The following is a 13,117-nucleotide window of genomic DNA, read 5'->3' on the forward strand; positions in this document are numbered from 1 at the left end:
GGATAGAAGTGAATAGAAATTACCCGATTGACGGTGCTGTTCCTTCCTGGTCTTGGCATAAAAGACAAAACTGTCTTAAGCTGTGACTATTCTTTAGAATACATAAGGGCAACTGATGGTGATAAATACTGGGGTGTCCCATTTTCACCTAGAATTTATGAGGACTTGACGTCATGATATGATGATTTGTCACACCTTTGACTGTGACCAATGAAGCAGTCAGAATTTTACACCTGTAGAGTTTCAGATAGTGGTCATATTATTATCAAAATCATCCAGATAGTTCAACTGTATTCTGTCACAAGCCATTCGAGAAGTTTTCGGGAAGAGGATGACGATACAAGGACGGTCTTGTCACACTGGGTGCAGGCTTTCAGCCAGAGAGGATCCAAAGCACAGATTTTATAAAACAAGAAGCTCTTTCCACTTGCCTTTACCATGGCTTCCAGGCTTCCGGTCCAGTTAGCGTGGAGGTCGATAGCAGAACACACGCAATGCAACACATTTTGGGGGCTGGATCCATGACAGTTCAGAGTACAGTTAGTTAGCTATCCTACTGAGCACCCGATGTCACTGGTGGATATTCTAAAATAATGCATGTGTAACTTATTCCTTAATGCTTGTATTAATGTGTAGCCACATCTTGGGATTCTCCGGACCCCGACATCATTCAGAGGCTCGATGCTCAGTCTTCCCTGGCTACGATAGAAACCAGAAGCTTTGTCTTCTCCCCACCTGCCAGGGGTATCCATGCCTGCTGGCCTCCTCCCGGGCTGACCTGCTGTGGGGAAGGTCTTTCCCTTCATCTGTGCTTGGTGAACTCCATTTCGTCCTTCCAGAAACAGCACATGACAGAGCTGACATGACAGCAGCTGATGCTGACTGACGCTTTCCTCAGAATCAGGGCTGTGCTGGTGCTCTACAAACAATCTTGCCTTTTATCCTCCAGTCCTCGCCCAAGAAAGGGAGCCCGTTCCTTCCTCCCGCTCCTGGGTGCCAGCCCCACTGAGTCACCTCGCACCTACCCCTGGCAGGTCCCTGTCTAATATTAAGGCAATGACCACACGGCATGCCACATGCTAGATGAGAAAGAGCGAAGTGTGACGGGGGAGGGAGGGGCATGAGGGAGAACATCCTGGAAGGTGTTCTGGTGACAGGACGTATAGGGCGGGTCTCTCTTAAAGGCTGAATAAATGAGTCCAGCGAAGAGGATGATGGAGGAGGTGCATATTAAAAATGACTGGTGTCTGAAATGATGGCTAGGACACGAAGGACACCAGGGACGACATGTGGACATCGGTACGAGGAAGAGAGATTTCTCTCCATTAGTTAACTCTGCGCTTTGGGAGGCGGGGTTGATCCAGAGCTAGAGCTTTTCTGAACATCAGGGGTAGGTTGACAGGGAGGGAGGAAAGCCACGAGAGGTCAGACAGCCTGGGGGCTCACGGGAAGGTTACAGCGGGTGTTTGTGGATGACTTCCAGGCACAAGGTACTCTGGCCCCTGTTTTCCACCAGTGGGTCACTACCGTTTTCCCACTCTCAGTCAGTATGGTTTTGTGGAATCCATTCCACCAACAGTGGATCTTGAGGCCCTTTCTCCCCGCTGTTGGGGGGCTGTGGTATCACAATGGGAGACATGAAACTGAGGCCGCCATTTGCAACCACATGGGGCTGCCCAAGGAGACGTTTGGACAGAATGGGGGTGGAGCGGATTCCCCAGAAGGCACCCTGGCCAGAGGGAGAGAGTCTACCCCCGTGACATCAGGTCACTGCATCCAAACCTTCAGGAAGTACGTTTCCTCCCAAGCTCCCTTCACAGATGAGGGGAAGGGGGACTCTTGCCGTGGTCTTACTTCCTCTCCACCCCTCTTCGCAGGGTGAGACGAGTGGTTAGCTTATCTTCTAGGCAAGGGTTGAGGGACCATATAGGGGTACATGCACACCTAACCCAGGGCAAGTTCCCCAGGCTAGACGTGCAGAACACCCCACCGTCCTGGGCTCAGTGAGGGGTCCTCAGGGGGCGGATTTCCCACCGATTGTCACAGAGACTGTGAAAGAGAGCTGACATTCTCAAAGGAGAAGGGATCTGAGACCACATGACCCCGGACCTGCCAACAGCCCTCCATGCTTTCTGTGGCCAGGTGCACGCTCATGATGAAGCTCCCAGAGAGGGAGGTACAGAGCCAGGGAGGCCATGTGAGCTGAGGAACACGCTTTGCACACAAGCTATTTTGAGTCAGGTTTTCTGTTATTTGAAACAAACTAACCCAAATAACACTCTCAGGCTGGAGCAGTTGTGAAGTCCAATGTGCAATGCAGAATTCAGGAGACAGAAAAGGAACAGGAGTTATCTGGGGCTTTGCCTGTGTCCCTAGGAGATGGACGTTGGCTCCCATGTGCTCCCAACCCCACCCTGACGCAGCTCAAGAGCCTGGCTACGTATCACGATGGCCAGCACCGGGCTGTTGATGAGGATTCAGGCTCGGATTCTTACCTTCCAAACGAGGATTCTCTCCTCCACAGACTTGAATTTTTTTTTTCACACACAGCTGTGAAAATTCAGTCTGAGAATATGGTGTCAGTATGAACGTTAACACAGCTTTGGGCTCGTTAATTAGAATTTTGAAAAAGCAATTCGTTCTAATAATGGTCAGGATGCTGCGTTTTCCAGGTGACTAAATTCTATCAGCTTCACCTTGAACTGAGGAGTAAGAGGCATGTTCTGGATGCACGTGTGCAAAATTAAGCTATACTTGTCTTGATCAAGCATTAGTTTATCTTTTGGTAACAATCCCCAAAAGGAAATAAAATTAATGATGGAAAGTTACGTGGCAGCTCTTCTCACTCTCTCTTTTTTGGGAGGGGGGGGGGTTTGTTTGCTGTTTGGGCCAATATATTCGCTTCCCCTATATATGAAAAAATCTGGGTTTCCTTGCTGTCTTGCTCGGTCCCAGGCTAGTTTTGCTGACCTAACTGTATCCACCTCAGGGACTGATATACCGATCTCCAAAACATAAGCATTGGGGGCCTTCTGAACTGAACTGTGGTCTTGATTATGGAGAGATTGATTCTTTTCCATTTTATTGCAATATTAGGCAACGGGATGTTTTTCTTCGGTCATGACCAAATACTTACAAATGTATTTGGGTCTCTGAGGTCAGTCCTACCATCTGCTTCCTGTGTATTTTCCCTTAAGAACCCAGAGGGATTTTTTTTTTTAAATAACAGCATTATTAAAATATAAACTCACACACCATAAAATTCACCTCTTTACAGTACACAGGTGAGTGGTATTTTAGTACAGGGAGGGATCTTTTTTTTTTTTTACAACCCATGCCAACTCTCATCCCCAACCTCAGAGCCCCTCAAAGCTCTACGAGATTTCAGGTCTTACCTTTTCCCCCCTGCAATTGTTTAGCACATTGGCAGATAACAGGTGCTCAATAAATACTTGTGGAAGGCATATATCCATTATTTTAGAGGCAGGCTAAGCTCAAAGATATACTACAAACAGAAACTCTTGTGTTCTGGTAATGGTATTATAAATCAGAATTTTATAAACAGTAAAATGCCATGGGTTATTCTTTGCCACTTGACAGTATCTTAGATTGGATATGATGTGATGTATACGTGCTTTGTCCTTGAAAAAGAACACGCTCCTTTATCCAATTTCAGACTAGGGAATTTCAGAGATGATGCCCAGATGAGGTAGCCAGGGGGAATTAGTTGAATATCACAGATTCTTTTTTTTTTTTTAAGTTTTTTAATGTTTGTTTTTTTATTTTTGAGAGACAGACAGAGCGCGAGTGGAGGAAGAGCAGAGAGAGAGGGAGAGACAGAATCTGAAGCCGGTTCCAGGCTCTGAGCTGTCAGCACAGAGTCCTACGTGGGGCTTGAACTCACAAATCCTAAGACCATGACCTGAGCTGAAGTTGGACGCTTAACCGGCTGAGCCACCCAGGAGCCCCAAACATCACAGATTCTTAAGTGGGTGTTTCAGGCACACGGGCAGGAAAACAAAACAAAGCAAAACAACAGCCAATAATTGATCAAACATTTGCTTCAATAGGACTTTGTGGAATAATACGCTGCATGTTGCCAAATAAATAAATAAACTGCCTACTGATTACACTCAAACATTTTTCTCTGAGGGTTGAAAAATAATTGCTAAGTATAAAAATATGCATGGGCTAAATTACCCACCAACACAAAACTGAATATTTGTTTTTAATATTAAATCTCCATGTGACGAAAACTAATTATGGTTATGATTGGTAATCCATATTTTGAAAAGCTCCCAGGACACCAAAAGCACTCGGATGGAGGCAGAGCCCCCACGAGGGCGTCTCGACAATGTTCTTAAAAGTTTCCCTGCCAAAACACCAGCAGGAACTCTTGCTGGCTTACCGCTCAAAGGAGAGACCATCTGTTGCCTCTACTTTCCGTGGATATAGTAAAAGCAATTTAGAGCAGGTTCCTTCTTCCAAAAACCAGCTTTCTGCACTGAGGTGACTGTTCAGTTCAGTGGTAAGCAGCTTAACAAACGTCTCGTTACGACGCTTAAGAAAATAACGCAGTGACTACAAAAGTCCAAATTTATGACTTGACCCAATGAATCACTGCGAAAATATGATGAAATCAGAAGACTGGAAACAACCTACATGCCCATCAATAATAAAAGGAAGCTGGCTGGGGGAATTTGAGTTCATCCAGCCCGTGGCGTGCCACACAGCACTAAAAACACAAGCACAATCGCGTGGCTGATCACAGGGTGACCGCCAGCAGGTAAGTGCAGGGGGCCAGATGCCAAGGGACCAGCAGTGGGCAGTCCCTTCTCTGCTCTGCCCTCCAGCAGCTGCGCAACTCAGGGAAGTCACTCCCTCCTCCGTTTCCCCATGTGTCAAAAGGGGGGACAGTAACAGTTCCTCTCTTAGGGTTGCTAAGAGCTGTTTCGAGAAGACGTTTGCAAAGCACTTAGAATGCCGCTGCCTGAAGTAAACACCGCAAGTATTTGAAGCTCTCCTCGTCCCCACACACAGACGTGTTAACAGACGCACGGAGTCTCTCTGGAAATGTTTACGAGGGGCTGCAAACAGGGGTTGCCTCTGAGAGAAGGTTCTGGAGGGTCTGGGAGGAGGTGGTCAGAAGAAGATACAGTTATTTCCAGCACCCTTTTTGGAACGAGTTTCTTTTTACTGTGGGCATTTGTGACTTAAATGAAAAGACTTATGTTTTTAAAAAAGGAAGCAACAGGGCCCCTGACAGGAGCAAATATTTTTGAGATGAGTATCTGACGTTCACAATGATTCAACTTGGACTCCTACTTGAACGCAGGTGGCCACGCAGAGGCCCCTGGATCAGCCAACTCCCAGGACCGGTGCCCTCAGTCCCACCACGGGCTGTGAGCCCACTTTCTGTGGCCACCGCATGGGTGAGGCCATCGCTCTTCAGCCGGCCCGCACTTTCCTACCCCTTCCCCTCATCCTGCCAACTCCTGTCTGCCTGAGCGACTTCTCCTGAAACCCTCTACTGGGCCATTTTCCTGCTCAAAACCCTTGTCTCTAGCTCCTGTCCCATGGTACCAGGTTCAAACTCCTGAATCCATCTGTGGAGGTCCCCTGGCTTGTCTGACTCCTCTCCATCTGTCTAGCCAGACATGCCTTGACCTTCTGAACAGGCCAGTGCAGGCCAGCCTCATGCGTCTCCTGACCTTACCTTTCCCACCAGCGCCTTCTGTGAGGGACCACGTGGCTCCCAGCTCGGGCACAGGCCACCTGCATCCGAACATCACCCGGCTGCCAGCAGATGTGGCTGTCCGACCTGGGTAAGTGCCTTCCCCTTTCTGGGCCTCTGCCTCCCCAGAGGGACACAGGGATGCCACCAGCCATGGGCCCCGCTGGCTGGAGGGTGAAGGGCGCTTTTGAATCTCTGGCTCGGGGACAGTCCCGCAGTGTTCCTCTGGCTCCCTCCCTGGCTCTATCGCCCCTCCCCTTCTCCTTCTGTTGACTCTGGGTTTCAATCTATGCTACACACGTCGGGGAGATCTCAGGACAGGGCCTCCCCCTTGAGGGGTATGTGGTTCAGTTCAGGTTCAGTGAAGTGATTGACTGAGGGGGCTTAGGTTTTGGGACTGCACGGCAATCACCAGGGAGAGAGGAGGACGAAGGCCCCGGTGTTGGGGAAGGACCGGCTCGCAGCCCACAGCAGCGGGTCGAGCAGGACGGAGCCAGCGGAAGGTCCCCATCGGCAGGCACCGTGCCATGCTGTCCCTGGCGGGGTTGGGACTCAACGGGCGAAAGGGAGGACTCAGCTCAGGCATGGAACTCAAGTGCATGACAAAGGTCCAAAGTGCTTGTGTAAACAGTACAGGTTGGGTGTGTCACCCAAGGGCCACGGCCTCCACGAACACACGCATCTTCTGACCAGTGAGGGCTCACGAGCTGCCCTGCTTTTCTGCCTAACGCCCTCCCGCTACTGGTCGTCAGAACACCGGCAGCCTTGCCCAGAAGGGACCCCACCTGCAGGCGGCAGCAATGACCACATCCCCCAGGTCATTCCATTTCAGCTTTTTGTAGTCCCCTTCCCATGCTTGCTCTGCTGTTTGGTGCTAAAAATATTTGCTCACAGCCTGTTCTTTTAAACAGTTTGGATGATTATAAGGGCTCCTGGGTGGCTCAGTCAGTTAAGTGTCTGACTTCGGCTCAGGTCATGATCACACGGTCCGGGAGTTCGAGCCCTGCGTCGGGCTCTGTGCTGATGCCTCAGAGCCTGGAGCCTGCTTCGGATTCTGTGTCTCCCTCTGTCTCCGCCCCTCCCCCGCTCACATTCTTTCTCTCTCTCTCTCTCTCTCTCTCTCTTAAAAATAAATAGACATTAACAACAATTTAGAGGTGCCTGGGTGGCTCAGTCCGTTAAGCGTCTGACTTCAGCTCAGGTCATAATCTCACAGTTCGTGAGTTCAAGCCCCGCATGGGGCTCTGTGCTGGCAGCTCGCAGCCTGGAGCCTGCTTCAAATTCTGTGTCTCCCTCTCTCTCTGCCCCTCTCCTGCTCACACTCTGCCTCTCTCTCTTTCACAAATAAATATTACTTTTTTAAAAAAATTTAAATAGTTTGGATGATTAGAGAGAACAGAGCAGCACCCCACCCCCAATCACACACTGATGACTCCTGGGCAGACATGTCTTCATCCGTCCCGCAGAAAATTCCAGTCCTCACTCCACCCCCCACGCCCCACCCCCACCAGTGTTCCAGCACTGATTCCGTGTGAAACATCAGGCGGGACTGGGGAGCCGAGGCTTGTCTCCACCCAACGAGGACAAGACGGCCTTTCCTGAAGTGGTAAATCCCACTCAGAAGTTAAAAGGATTCCCACGAAGATGAAAACGCAAACTCTACGCAAGCACAAGTCAGCTTGATGAGGCTGAACCACGGTGTCCCAGCTCTTACACAGCCTCGCCTCTGACAAGATGCGTTCCGTCAGTGCTGGCTGCATAAATCACAGCTCGTGGTGGGCCTTTTGCTTCAGCCTCAAGAAACCGTTAGGCTTGAGCGGCTCCAGGAAAAGGGCTTATCCGCCAGGATTATAAATCTCCTCTTTCTTACCGTAATGTGAAAGGTATCGCACCGCTGCAACTGTTACTTCGGGCCCGTCCTTTATTAACCAGGCCTTTCGTTTCGACCATTCGGAATGCTGAACGTGTATCAAAAAACCAGAGGGCTCTGTGGGTTGGGGAGGCAGCCTCCCTCCCTTCCTGGAAGCCAGCTGGGCCGCCAGGACGACCCTGGCAGGAGGCCAGAGGGCACTGCCTTGGGCCAGAGAGAGAATTCCAGATTTTGAAAGATGAACCTTGAGATGCCCCCAGAGGAGTTCTGGGTCTCATCCACATCCACACCCTGCAGATTCGAGCCTGCCTTCTCCCTGTAAGTTCCCATCCACTGTGTTGGCACCTGAAATGCAGTGTAACATGAGGGAGAAGATTTGTGTTTCCCCTGTTCTCCTGGGGCTTTCTTTTCAGACTCTGAGCTCAAGAATCAGAGATGCTGGCAAACAAATCTTTGTACCTGAGGGGAGCTTAATTAATAAAATAATGACAGTTAAGTAACAATATCTTTTACAACAGAGAAGAATGAAGATTGCAGATTTCTGATAATGGCTATCAAAGGCTACATGTTACGTACCTAATGAATGTCCTAAATACATGGGATCTTTCTGGGTGGCTTTAGTAGGTTAAGTGTCCAACTCTTGATTTCAGCTCAGGTCATGATCCCAGGGTCGTGGGGTCGAGTCCCACAACAGGCTCTGTGCTGAGTGTGCAGCCTGCTTAGGATTCTCTCTCTCTCTCTCTCTCTCTCTCTCTCTCTCTCTCTCTCTCTTTCTCTCTCTCTCCCCCAACCCCCGCCCCTCTGGCCCTCTCCCCTGCTCATGTGTGCATGCACGCACTCTCTCTCTCTAAAATAAATAAAAATCTAAAAATTAAATGCATGTGATCTTTGAAAAGACAGACTAAATTTTACCCAGAAGACTGCATAGCTTCCTAAGAAAAAATAATTAGTCTCATTGCTTTCTACAGGAAGAAAACCCAATGCCCCCAATCTACAAAGCTATCATAGGAAAATAGCAAAAGCTTACGTCTTTGGCACATTTTTTGATCCACACAAATCACCATATTTTCTAATAAGAAAAATTAGAAGCTTTTCATTGCATGGAAGCATAATACAAAAGGACCTTTTTGGGTTTAGCAACATTATGATCATAATCATCAGTCATTGCCAATAACCAAAGCAGAATCAATTGTTGGGGTATCCGTAGAGTTAGGGTAACCGCCATCCAATTTGAGACACCCACAAGAGCGCAAAGGACTATCATTAGTAAACATGACCTGACTATATGCATAAACCGGACCGTCGCAGGCAAACCTGGACACGTAGTCCCCCTGACTGTGTGATCCTCTGACACACTATGTGCATCTTGGTGCTTTGTTCTGCCAAGGCAGAGCACATGAGAAAACTCTCAGGCTTCATGAAAGGGTCCAGGAACAGGGGCGATGGGCAGGGGGCACGAAGGCCACTGGGCAAATGGGGTGTCTTGCTGTAGACTTCGTTCATTCACCCCATAGCCCTGGGTCTGGATCTGCTTGTTTGCCCCCTGTTCCAACAAGACCCTTATCCGACGTTTGACTGGACATAAATCCAACCCCGGATATAAATCCTCTAAAGGGAGTATGTCCTGTTCTATCCCATTTCCCAGGTGTCACCAGGAAGAGGATGGCATCCGCTGAATGAGGATCAGCGGAGATGTGGGGGGTGATGAAGAAAAGCAAGTAATTGAGATGTTCGCCGTAAATATTGCCATCAACACCTTCCATCAATTACACGCCTGCTCCAGGCCCGGCCTTGAGCCTCACGCTTTATAGACATCATATTCCACCCCCTCGATCGTGCATGGAAATGTTATCACAAATTTACAGGTGAGGAAAGTGAAATGTAGACATCACAGGGCTAGGATGTGGTAGCGAGGTCTGGAAAACTCTAGAAGCCCTGCACTTTCCCCCACAATTGTACCACCCAAAGGGCTCAGCCTGTTTGGGGTTGTCCCTGAATGAGAAAGAAAAAGACGAAAAGCAAACCCATTGCCGCAAGCCTCCAAAAGATTTATCAGTCCAGAGGTGATGGCCGGGATGACATTGTCCACGTTTTATTGAGAAAAGGAATGTCCATAAATCCAATTGTAAGTGGTACTATGGTATTATATTTTAACAACTCAGAGGAGTCTGGTGAAAGATCCTTACAGCCTTGGTCAAATACAAGAGCTTATGATAGAAACAGACACTTGAGATTTTCAGAGTCATCCTTTCTCACGCAGCTCTGGGTTCCAGGAGATAATCAGCAAATATCAGTTAAACCATCAATGTAACAGGCTCGATGTGTCAATTAACCCCACCTATTAACAAAACGTTTTTCGGTGGACTCTCCTTCCTGCCGCTATTACCAGACAGCTCTGGGTAACTGGAGCGTTCTTGTCAGTTTATAGGCAAATCAGAAATAGGGGTTTTGCGCTGACTTGGTTAATCGATGGGAACGGACCTGGATCATATCTGTCAGAACTGGGCCATGGGGAATTGGAGATAAGGCGAACAAATGGAGCGACAGGAGCTTGATAATTCTGGAATTTGCCATGGCAATAAACCATATCGAGCGGGAGGTCTGCAAGCCACGGCGGAGACCAAGCCGAAGACTAAAAGATAGGACGACGCAACACATTTCTATAGAAGCTCTGAAAGGGGCAGATAAAATAACAATTATTATGCTTAGGTTCTTGGCTCATGGGCAATTTTAACATGCGCCCGTTTCCACTCTTTATATTATAACGTTACCACATGTGGACAAGGTTAAAATACCTGAAATAAACTCTCGCCATCTGTCTTTTCTCTCTCACTGGCGGAAAAGGAATTTGGCTATGAGTGGCTGCTCATTGTTCATACCCAACGCGAGCAGAGAGACAGGTGCCAAAATCCGTCGCAGGGGGCGGGGAAGGGGGGGCAGGTCTGAGATTCGAAGACCCGGAACCTCGCCCTTTGCCAGGGAGATCCCACCGAGCACGTGGGCTGAGCCAGGTGCTACGAAACCCTACCAGGTTAAAGAGGTACCCGATCACCGACACCGTCGCCAAGCAAATGTGAGAAGTGGGGGCATCTTTACTCTCCCCCACGTCAGTGTTTATTTCTGAATTACCAAACACACAGAGATCCTCAGAGCCAGAAGGCCAGACCGGGTCTCAAGAAGTCATCTGGTCCTGGGCGACCCAGTGGACACCCCCACCGTCCAGCAGATGTCCCCGCCTCTAGAGAGGGCTCTCTCTCAAGATCCTCAGCAGCCGCGTTCAGCCTCTTTTGAGCTGGGAGGCTGGCTAACCCAGCACCTGCACACAGCCGCGTCACGCGGAGTTGTGGGCAGTGCTATTCTTTCAACTAAGTTGGGGGGGGGCACTCAGTTATAGGGATGGCTCACAGGCTCCTAGCCTCCAGGATTACGGATTGTATATTCTGGGTTTCTGCACAAAGCTTTAGTTTGTAGAGAGGATGCCAGGTTTGGAAATCTCTGTAGCGCAGCAGTCTCCCTCTTAAAAAACAAAAAAACAACACAACACAACAAAACAAAACAAAAAACACTGCATTCAGGATAATTTGCCAGTCAAGTCTTATAAGAAATTGAATTGGCCGGTTCATAAGGAGGGGACCCAGGCCTGTGTGTCCTTGTGCAAATCCCATAAGCCTCTGTGAGTCTGTGTCCTCATCTGAAAATGCGGACAAGGCTAGCGTTTGTCCCACTGTGTTTTTAGGGGGAGAGCTGAGGACAGCCTCATTCACAGCAAGTGCTCAGCACACAGGCTTATGAAGTCTCTTCCAGGCAAAGTGCTGTTCCTAGGGTCCCGGCCACGGAATGGGCTGGTGTCCTACTGGCTACAGCCCTGCGGTGGGTCTGTCCCATGTGCTAACCTCGACACTCCCCTGAAGCTTCCATTTGGGAACTCTCAGCTTGCATTTTTGGGTTGTTTTCTAACCATAAAGAAGACAGGCATCATGGTAGCGACTTCAAGTTTCAGGAACAGTCAGTGAAGGCAGAGGCTGTTGAGAAGCTACAATTTCACACCTACAGTGACGGAGGCAGAACACTAGCCAGCCTAGTCTTCCCGTCTTCCCGCGTTCACCCTCACAAGGATTTCTGACTCTCCTGAGAGACCTCAGCCTTTATTCCATGCATACTCCAATTCCTTGGGAAATTAGACTGGCAATGGGAAATTTTCTATCATTTCACACAGGGACAAGGGAAAAAAGCCCTTGTCAGCCGATTCATCATGCTTGCTACTTGTCCCTCTGCTTCCTAGCGATTCAGAAACAAACGCTACCAAATCGACCACAAATGTTTTACTCAAATAAAAAATAGCTTTCGTGTTGCCTGTCATTTCTTTACCAATTCACAGTTTATACATTTTCACGAGCCCATTTATCTATCTCATTTTTTTTGAGGGGTCATTGGCATTAGTTTCAGGCATACAACATAATGATTTCATATTTGCATGCATTGTGAAATGATCACTGTTAAGTCTCCAGAGTTAATATTATTGATTATATTCCCCATTCTGTACATTCTGCCTCCATGACTTATTTATTTTATAACCGGACGTCTGTATTTCTTGATCCCCTTCATTCACTTTGCGCCCTCCCCCAAACCCCATTTCTCCTCTGGCAACCACCAATCTGTTCTCTGTGTCTATGAGTCTGGGCTTTGTTTTGTTTTTTTAGATTCCTCATACAAGGGAAAACATGCGGTATTTGTCTTTCTCTGGGTGATTTATTTCACTTAACTCAAGGCCTGTCCATGCTGTCACAAAATGGCAAGATTTTCATTTATTTTTTTTTTATAGATGAATAATATTCCATTGAATATGTATGCCACATCTTCTTTATCCATTCATCTGTTGATGGGCACTTAGGTTGTTTCCATATCGTGGCCGTTGTAAATAATGCTGCAATGAACGTAAGGCTGAGTATTTCTTTCCACATTAATATACCCGTTTTCTTCAGATAGATACCCAGTAGTGGAATTACTGGATCGTATGATAATTCTATTTTTAATTTTTTGAGGAATTCATATGGTTTTCCACAGTGACTGAACCAATATCCATTCCCACCATCAGTGGACAAGGGTTCTCTGTATTTCCACATCCTTGCCAACACTTATTATTTCTTGTCTTTTTGATAATAGTCACTGACTTGATCATATGATTTTTATCTTTTATTTTGTTTATGTGGCATATCCCACTGATTGATTTGTAGCTGTTGAACCATCCTTGTATCCCTGGGACAAATCCCTCTTGGTTATGATGTACCATCCTTTTAATGCATCATTGAATTTGGTTTGATGATATTTTATTGAGTACTTTTGTATCTATGTTCATCCGGTGTATTGGCCTATAATTTTTTTTTTTTTTTTTTGATGGTGGTGTCCTCAGGTTTTGGTTTCAGGGTAATGCTGGGCTCATACGGTGAGTTTGGGAGCATTGCCTCCTCTTTGATTGGAAAAGTTTGAGAAGGATAGGTATTAAATCTTCTTTA

General features: G+C 47.8%; 1 protein-coding gene and 1 long non-coding RNA gene across 4 annotated transcripts in view; one reads left to right on the forward strand and one right to left on the reverse strand.

Annotated features, from left to right (window-relative positions):
* ADAM12 (ADAM metallopeptidase domain 12) overlaps positions 1 to 13,117 on the reverse strand; it is a 353,192-nt gene that overhangs the window by 196,238 nt on the left and 143,837 nt on the right. The window lies entirely within an intron of this gene.
* Positions 504 to 11,963, forward strand: LOC123577202. 2 transcript variants are annotated; one of them, XR_006701756.1, is made up of 3 exons: positions 504 to 5,432; positions 5,729 to 5,825; positions 7,246 to 11,963. It is a non-coding gene; the product is annotated as an uncharacterized LOC123577202 (long non-coding RNA). The 2 variants fall into 2 exon arrangements; XR_006701755.1 differs by having other exon boundaries at positions 504 to 5,825.

Source organism: Leopardus geoffroyi, chromosome D2 (assembly GCF_018350155.1).
Source record: "Leopardus geoffroyi isolate Oge1 chromosome D2, O.geoffroyi_Oge1_pat1.0, whole genome shotgun sequence".
In the NCBI taxonomy this organism is placed as follows: Eukaryota; Metazoa; Chordata; class Mammalia; order Carnivora; family Felidae; genus Leopardus; species Leopardus geoffroyi.